This window comes from Aegilops tauschii, chromosome 3, assembly GCF_002575655.3.
Source record: "Aegilops tauschii subsp. strangulata cultivar AL8/78 chromosome 3, Aet v6.0, whole genome shotgun sequence".
NCBI lineage: Eukaryota > Viridiplantae > Streptophyta > Magnoliopsida > Poales > Poaceae > Aegilops > Aegilops tauschii.
This window is the reverse complement of record NC_053037.3, coordinates 403379106-403388163: the sequence shown is the minus strand read 5'-3', so window position 1 is coordinate 403388163 and position 9058 is coordinate 403379106.

The following is a 9058-nucleotide window of genomic DNA, read 5'->3' as shown; positions in this document are numbered from 1 at the left end:
CCCCTCGCTATGAAGCTCTCAATCTGATTCCTCCGGCTCGTCAGCACACCTTCGCCCCAGAGATTGACCCGGCCGGGTTAATTGACGAAGAAGCCCAGTTTGAAGCTCTCAGTGGCATCAACTGGAAGTCGTCAACCTTCGAGGTCTTGGGATCAACCGGAGTAGAAGACAGGAACGAGCCGGGGACTTCAACTCAGCAGGCATCATAAAGCGGCTGGTGGTTCACCGAACAACGCTCCATCCTTGAGACTTGATGAATTTTGTAATAGAATAGGTGCAACAATTTATCTCTGCCGTGCCATCGTCCATGTAATGAATACTGAAATCCCTTGAAGTTATCCTTTTGGTGTTCCTCCGGGTCATAATTATCCCTTTGTCCTTCTCAACCTTAAAAGGTGCCTTTAAGTATCTGCATAGAAAGGCAAATCACAAGTCTCAAGGCGGCTTACGACCCTGAGAATCAGGTGTTTGAGATGGATAACCCGGAATATGAATCAAAAAGGACTGGTTCCTAAGTATACTCTGAACATAGCCAAAATAACACACTGAACAGCCTGTATGCATCTTTCGGTTAAGATAACCCGGGCAGCAAGGTTGACACCTTAACTCTGATTTACTTGCCTTAATGACACCCATGACGTGCAACTAACACTGTAAACCAAAGTTAAGCCGGCAAGTGAGACCCGGCCATGCACACCTCAGAATAAACGTGTGAAAAAGCAGAAGAACTTAGGGGCTTCCGGTTCGAATACGACCAAAGACCCGGCCCCAAGGGGTTAAGCTAAGATTCGGATACGATCATATAGCCCCCAGTGGGTGTGGCGATGCCAATCAAAAGGGTACTAACAGCTATGTTCTCTTTGGTTCGAATACGACCCATGTTTGAACAGGAAGCCCCCAAGTGATTCTTAAAATTGTTTAACGACGCTGATTCGAATACGATCCACGTCGGTTCTCAGAGGGGTTAAACTATGATTCAAATATGACCAAAGGTAACCTCCCAATGAGCTCGGCACTTCGCCAATCAAGTGGGTATCGACAGCTATGTTCTCTTTGGTTCGAATACGACCCATGTTTGAACAGGAAGCCCCCAAGTGACCTTACTGCTTACGGCTAGATTCGTAGACGACCATAAGCCGGATCCTCCTTTAAGTAAGCATGTAAAAAAGCAACACACGCATATTTGGAGGAGAAAAAAGGACAGAGGCCCTGCTTTATTGCTTATCATAATATATACATGTCTGAGATAAATATGTACACCACGAGAGCCGGCAGCTCAAGTGTAGTAAGGCCGAAGCTGAGCTATATTCCACGGCAGACGGGTCTCCTACTCAGATTTACGCGAATCGTTATGTTCCCGAATATCAATGAGGTAATATGACCCGTTGTGCAAGTTCTTACTGACCACAAAGGGCCCTTCCCAAGGTGGGGATAATTTGTGTGCATCTGTTTGATCCTGGATGAGCCGGAGCACAAGGTCGCCTTCCTGGAAGACCCGGGATTTGACCCGGCGGCTATGATAACGGCGCAGGTCTTGTTGGTAAATCGCTGAACGGGCTGCCGCCACATCACGCTGTTCGTCCAACAAGTCCAGAGCATCTTGGCGCGCCTGTTCATTATCCGTCTCAACATAAGCCGTCACACGAGGTGAATCGTGACGGATGTCGCTGGGGAGGACTGCTTCTGCTCCATAAACCATGAAGAAAGGCGTGAAGCCAGTAGACCTGTTAGGAGTAGTGTTGATGCTCCATAAGATGGAGGGCAACTCCTCCACCCAACAACTCGGCGTCCGTTGCAAAGGGACCAAAAGCCGGGGCTTGATGCCCTTCAGAATCTCCTGATTAGCTCTCTCAGCTTGACCATTGGATTGGGGATGAGCCACTGAGGAAATATCAAGTCGGATATGCACTCGTTGACAAAACTCTTCCATAACGCCCTTGGATAGATTGGTGCCATTGTCAGTTATGATGCTGTGTGGAAAGCCGAAGCGGAAAATCACCTTTTTCATAAATTGAACCGCTGTGGCTGCATCGCACTTGCTAACTGGCTCAGCCTCCACCCACTTCGTGAATTTGTCAACTGCCACCAAAAGGTGGGTCTTCTTATCCTTGGACCGTTTAAAAGGCCCAACCATATCAAGCCCCCAGACCGCAAAGGGCCAAGTGATCGGGATCATCCTCAACTCCTGAGCCGGCACATGAGCCCGTCGTGAGAACCTTTGACAACCATCACATTTATTGACCAAGTCCTCTGCATCAGCGTGAGCCGTCAGCCAATAAAAACCATGACGGAAAGCCTTGGCCACAAGAGATTTTGAACCGGCATGATGGCCACAATCCCCTTCATGGATCTCGCGCAAGATCTCTTGACCTTCCTCAGGAGAAATACAATGCTGAAATGCCCCTGAAACACTGCGATGATGCAACTCGCCATCGATAACAATCATTGACTTAGCCCGCCGGGTTATTTGCCTGGCCAGAGTTCCATCCTCAGGCAACTCTCCCCGGGTTATATAAGCCAGATATGGCATTGTCCAGTCTGGTATGACATGAAGAGCCGCCACCAGCCGTGCCTCCGGGTCAGGGATAGCCAAGTACTCCTCCGTAAGCAACCGAACTGAAGGGTTATACAGGACATCCAAGAAAGTGTTAGGCGGCACCGGTTTTAGCTGGGAGCCTTGCCGGCTTAAAGCATCAGCCGCCTCGTTCTTCCTGCGATCAATGTGCTCCACTTGGTATCCCTGAAAGTGCCCAGCAATGGCATCAACCTCGCGGCGATAAGCCGCCATGAGAGGATCCTTAGAATCCCAGGTGCCTGATACTTGTTGAGCCACCAAGTCTGAGTCACCAAAGCACCTTACCCGGCTTAAGCTAATCTCCTTAGCCACCCGAAGACCGTGGAGCAAAGCCTCATATTCAGCCGCATTGTTAGTGCAAGGAAACATCAACCGTAGCACATAATGGAATTTGTCACCTTTAGGGGAAGCCAATACAACACCAGCCCCCGAGCCCTCCAGCTGTCTGGACCCATCAAAGTGAATAGTCCAATAATTGTTATCTGGCCTTTGCTCAGGCACTTGTGACTCTGTCCAGTCATTGATAAAATCCACCAGAGCCTGAGATTTAACAGCAGTGCGTGGCACATATTTGAGGCCATGAGGTCCAAGTTCTATAGCCCACTTAGCAATTCTCCCTGTAGCCTCTCTGTTCTAGATAATATCGCCGAGAGGGGCAGAACTGACCACAGTGATGGGATGACCCTGAAAATAATGTTTGAGCTTCCGGCTCGCCATGAACACACCGTATACGAGCTTCTGCCAATGCGGGTACCGCTGCTTGGACTCAATGAGCACCTCGCTGACATAGTAAACCGGCCGCTGAACCGGATGCTCCTTACCCGCCTCCTTGCGCTCCACTACAATAGCCACGCTGACGGCTCGTGCATTTGCCGCTACATATAGTAGCAAGGGCTCCTTATCAACCGGAGCAGCAAGGACGGGGGGCTCTGCCAGTTGCTTTTTCAAATCCTCAAAAGAGGTATTAGCTGCATCATTCCAGACAAAGCTATCAGTTTTCTTCATCAATTGATACAAAGGCATAGCTTTCTCACCCAAACGGCTTATAAACCGGCTTAAAGCAGCGATGCGACCCGCCAAACACTGAACGTCATTTATACATGCCGGCTTAGCTAGGGAGGTGATAGCCTTGATCTTCTCCGGGTTAGCCTCAATGCCTCTGTCAGAAACCAAGAAGCCCAATAGTTTGCCTGCAGGAACACCAAAAACACACTTGGCCGGATTAAGCATCATCTTGTAGACCCGGAGATTATCGAAAGTTTCCCTTAAGTCATCTATCAGGGTTTCCTCCTTGATGGATTTAACCACAATATCATCCACGTAAGCGTGAACATTGCGCCCGATCTGTTTATGAAGACAATTCTGTACACAACGCTGGTAAGTCGCCTGTGCACACTTGAGTCCAAAGGGCATAGACACATAGCAGAAGGCTCCAAAGTGAGTGATGAACGCCGTCTTCTCCTGGTCCTTAACTGCCATCTTAATCTGATGATACCCGGAATAGGCATCCAAGAAACTTAAGCGTGCACAACCTGTCGTAGCATCAATGATTTGATCAATACGGGGGAGAGCAAAAGGATCAGCCGGACACGCCTTGTTCAAGTCCGTGTAGTCCACACACATCCGCCAGGTGCCGTTCTTCTTGAGCACGAGCACCGGGTTAGACAACCACTCTGGGTGAAACACTTCAACGATAAACCCGGCCGCCAAGAGCCGGGCCACTTCTTCACCAATAGCTTTCCGCCTCTCTTCATTAAACCGCCGAAGGAACTGTCTGACCGGCTTAAATTTCGGATCCACATTGAGAGTGTGCTCAGCGAGTTCTCTAGGTACACCTGGCATGTCAGAAGGTTTCCACGCGAAGATGTCCCTATTCTCACGGATGAACTCGATGAGCGCGCTTTCCTATTTCGGGTCTAGATTTGCACTGATGCTAAACTGCTGAGACGAGTCACCTGGAACAAAATCAACAAGTTTAGTCTCATCAGCTGATTTAAATTTCATTGCTGGTTCATTCTCCGTGGTTGGCTTTTTCAGAGAGGTCATATCTGTTGGGTCAACATTGTCTTTGTAAAACTTCAACTCCTCTGTAGCACAAACAGACTCTGCATAAGCCGCGTCGCCTTCCTCGCACTCTAGAGCCACCTTTCAGCTGCCGTGAACTGTAATAGTCCCGTTGTGACCCGGCATTTTGAGCTGTAAGTACACATAGCACGGCCGTGCCATGAACTTGGCATAAGCCGGCCGTCCAAATATAGCATGGTATGGACTTCTTATCTTAACCACCTCAAAGGTCAGCTTCTCCACCCTGTAGTTGTTCTCATCACCAAAAGCCACTTCCAACTCGATCTTGCCAACTGGATAAGCCGACTTACCGGGTACCACACCATGGAAGATAGTGTTTGACTGGCTGAGGTTCTTATCGACTAGCCCCATACGACGGAAAGTCTCATAATAGAGGATATTGATGCTGCTGCCTCCATCCATGAGTACCTTTGTGAACGTATAGCCTCCCACCTGAGGAGCCACCACTAAGGCCAAGTGGCCCGGGTTATCCACCCGGGGAGGGTGATCCTCCCTACTCCACACTATAGGCTGCTCAGACCACCGTAAGTAGCGTGGAACCACCGGCTCAACAGCATGAACAGCTCTCTTGTGAAGCTTCTGATCCCGTTTGCACAAACTGGTGGCGAACACATGATACTGTCCACCGCTAAGCTGCTTTGGGTTGGTCTGATAACCCCCATGCTGCTGTTGACGACCCTGACCAGACTGTTGATTAAAGCCCCCTTGACCGTTCTGAGGACCGGAATTTGAGCCGTCGCCCGGGCCATGAAAGCCGCCGGCGCCTGAGCCGCCGCCCGGGCCATTGTAGCTCTTAAAGGCCTTCATGATTGCGCAATCCTTCCACAGATGAGTCGCTGGCTTTTCTCTGGAGCCATGCCTCGGACAAGGTTCATTCAACAGCTGCTCCAGCGTTGGACCTGACCCGCCGCCTCGGGGAGGGGGCCTCCCCTTGCGTCGCTGATTATTACCTTGGGAGTTGGCGTTGGCTACAAACTCTAGGCTACCATCGGCCTTACGCTTGCCTCCTCCTTGGTTCCCCGGGTTAAACTGAGGACCCTTGCCGTTGCCATTCTTCTTTCCCTTCCCTGCCCTTTCATCGTCTGAAGGGGGATCCTTGGTACCATCGGAATCGGCGTACTTGACAAGAGCCGCCATTAGGGTACCCATATCGGTGCAGTCGCGCTTGAGCCGCCCAAGCTTCATCTAAAGGGGCACAAAGCGACAGTTCTGTTCCAACATTAAGACTGCAGAGCCGGCATCCATCTTATCTGATGAATGTATGACCTCCTTGACCCGGCGAACCCAATGGGTCGTGGACTCACCCTCCTGCTGCTTACAGTTAGTCAAATCCACAATTGACATAGATTGCCTGTAGGTATCTTTGAAGTTTTGAATGAACCGGGCTTTCAGCTCAGCCCAAGACCCAATGGAGTTCGGCGGTAACCCTTTCAACCACGTGCGGGCAGTTCCATCTAACATCATGGTGAAATATTTGGCCATGGCCGCCTCACTGACCTCCAGCAATTCCATAGCCATCTCGTAACTCTCAATCCAAGCTGCGGGTTGTAAGTCCGCTGTATAGTTAGGCACCTTCCTAGGGCCCTTGAAGTCCTTAGGTAGACGTTCATTATGGATGGCTGGTACCAAACAAGGGACACCCCCGGTCCTGGTAGAAATTCCCACATCAACGGACGTCGTCAGATAAGCCGGGGGGGTCTGATAAGCCGTCAATTGAGGCGCCTGCTCCGCCTCTTGCCGCGCTTGGTCTGTTGCGTAGAAGGCTCCATTATGAGCCGGGCCATGGCCAGGGGGCGGGTCATGGCGTCGTACATTACTTGAACCGGTTGCTGAGACCATGTGCCGGCTGTAACTCGGGCTCTGGCCTGGACGGGGGGTCGAATGGATCCTGTCGCGGCTGTAGGAGTACGCCTCTTGCTGCGCTAGTGCCGTCTGCAGGAGTTCCCTGACCCGGCAGGTTTCAATGGCCGCCGGAGAATCGCTGTCAACGGGGAGAGCCGCCAGCCGTGCTGCCGCAGCTACCATGTTCTCCAGTGGGTTATCATAATGACCCGGGGGTATTGGCACATACTGAGGCGGGGCAGGGGGCACCTGGGAGGCCCCATCACTCGTGGCTGAATAAGGGGCCCAGACCCGGGCGCAATGACCCCTGGCGGGCTACTAGACCCTGCACCCGGCGTGTTGAAGAGATTGCGTGGATCGTAAACCGGCGGGAGTCGAGACTGGGCCTTCCGATGCCTCCTTTTCATGACCTCGTTGGCCGCGTTCTGATCCATCGTGAGTTGGAAGGACTGCGCCTGAATCAGCTGGGTCCGAGCGTCGAGAGCCGCCCGCTCCGCAGCCAGCCTGATTCCTTCTGCTGCCAGATCCTCTTTAGCTTTTACCAGATCCAATTTTAACTGTGCCACCTCCGCATCATGCTGAGCTTGATCCGCCGGGTCAACCGCGGCGGTTAACAGGGCCGTCATCTTGTCCGTGAGATCCATCAGCACCTGAGCCGGAGAAGGCACCGGGTTTCCCGATCCAGCAGCGGGGTTCTGAACAGGCTGTGCACCAGCCATAAAAACTCCGACCTGACTTGGCGTCTCAAAAAGGTCCGGCATGCTGTCGCCATCGGAACAACCCATGAGCCTGCCATCTTGAAGTAGGTACAACGAGTTTGACTCATCAGTGGCCGACTCGCCGACAGAGCCGGCGGCCGCCTCATCACCGGACCCGGATGGATCAGAGGGCCCTCCATGGATGCATCCCACAAAAACGCGCCTTAAGGCAGGCCGGGCCCGGGCGGGTTGTGCGCGCTGAGCCGTTTCGATGATGTCGGCGCAGAGATCCGGCTCGGGGCCCGGCTCACCAATCTTGCCAATGAAGACATGAATTGCGCCAAAGGGGACTCGGTACCCGTACCCAATTGAGCCGGCGTCGGGGCCCCAGTCCGCATCGTCGATGTAGAGCTTGCCGCGACGACTCTTGGTCATCCGGCCCACAGCGTATCCCTTGAGCCCTTCGAAGCTGCCCTTCAAGAACTCAAATCCGCCGTGCGCGAGCCCCACGGTGGGCGCCAACTGTCGTGGAATTGTCACGGCAGATGTCCTCGAGCTAGGACTTAGTCATGGAGCCATCGCAACTAGGAAGCTTGAAGGGGTTATGCGGGACAAGGAACACGAGGGTTTATGCTGGTTCGGCCCCTTACGGTGAAGGTAAAAGCCTACGTCCAGTTTGAGGTGATCTTGATTAGGGTTACGATCGCCAGGGAGCTAAACTGCTATGCCCGGCTCTCGATGAGGTCGTTATTGCCCTTGAACCGCTGCCGGGTCGTCCCTTTATATAGGGAGGCTGACGCCCAGCAGCCCTTAGAGTCCCGGCCGGCTCATAAGAGTGTCCGGCTCGGACTCTAAACTATACTTGCCTTATACTACAAGTTCTGCTATAATAATGATGGTAACTACAGGCTCTAAGCCATATCCGGGTCTCAGCCCATCTCTGGCCCATCATCTTGAAACTTGGCTCCGGGCTTCTGGCAATGACCATCCAAAGAGTAACCCGGCCCCTCCTGTCGGGTGACTCTAAGGTCTACATCCTCAACATTAGGCCCCAGATTGACTTGAGCCGGCTCGCGTCAATCTTCAACTCTGCCGAAAGAAAAAATCTCCGGCTTACCATTCATATGAAAGTCATAACCCGGAGTGACATCATCCTCTGGACTCCGGATAATCCGCCGTGACGTCATCCTCCATTAAGTCCGTTTCTTACTCCGCCAGATCCGCAACGGATCTTTGCTTTTACTGTCATTCCGAAAATCGAGGCGCCGTGAGGGGGAGATAACCACGCCGTGGTCTCCTTGAATCTCGCGCCCACTTATGACTCTGCCTTATAAATAGGCCGGCCCAATGGTTTCTTCCCACGCTCTCCTTCTTCCTCCTCGCGCCGTCGCTCCTCTGCCCGAGCTCGTGCTCCACCGCCGTCGTCTCGCCTCCGACCTTCGTCAACCTTGGCCGCTGCATCACCCTGACCCGGACCAGACAAACGGCGGCGACTCCCGCTCCTCTTCAGCTCCGGTGAGTCTCCTCTGCCTGGCTAGAACAGATCTGAGGTAGAGTTCGTCTGTGTTCTTCATGTTCGTCACCATAGCCATAAGCTTCGGTAGTTCCTGTAGTCACTGCCCTTGCTGATCTTAACTCTTCGTAGAACCACTGCGGTAGATGTTCAAAATCCATTTCCCCCCTGCGAGAAACCGTCCTTTTACTGCATAAGAACCGTGCTCACCCTCAAGAACTTCTCCTGCCTCTGTTTTTTAGGTCTAGAAAATTTTTGTTTCACCCGACCACTTTGATCCAAAAAAGTTACTGCAATATGTGAAACCTGTTTTACCACACTTAGTAAAAACTGCAACCCTTGAAT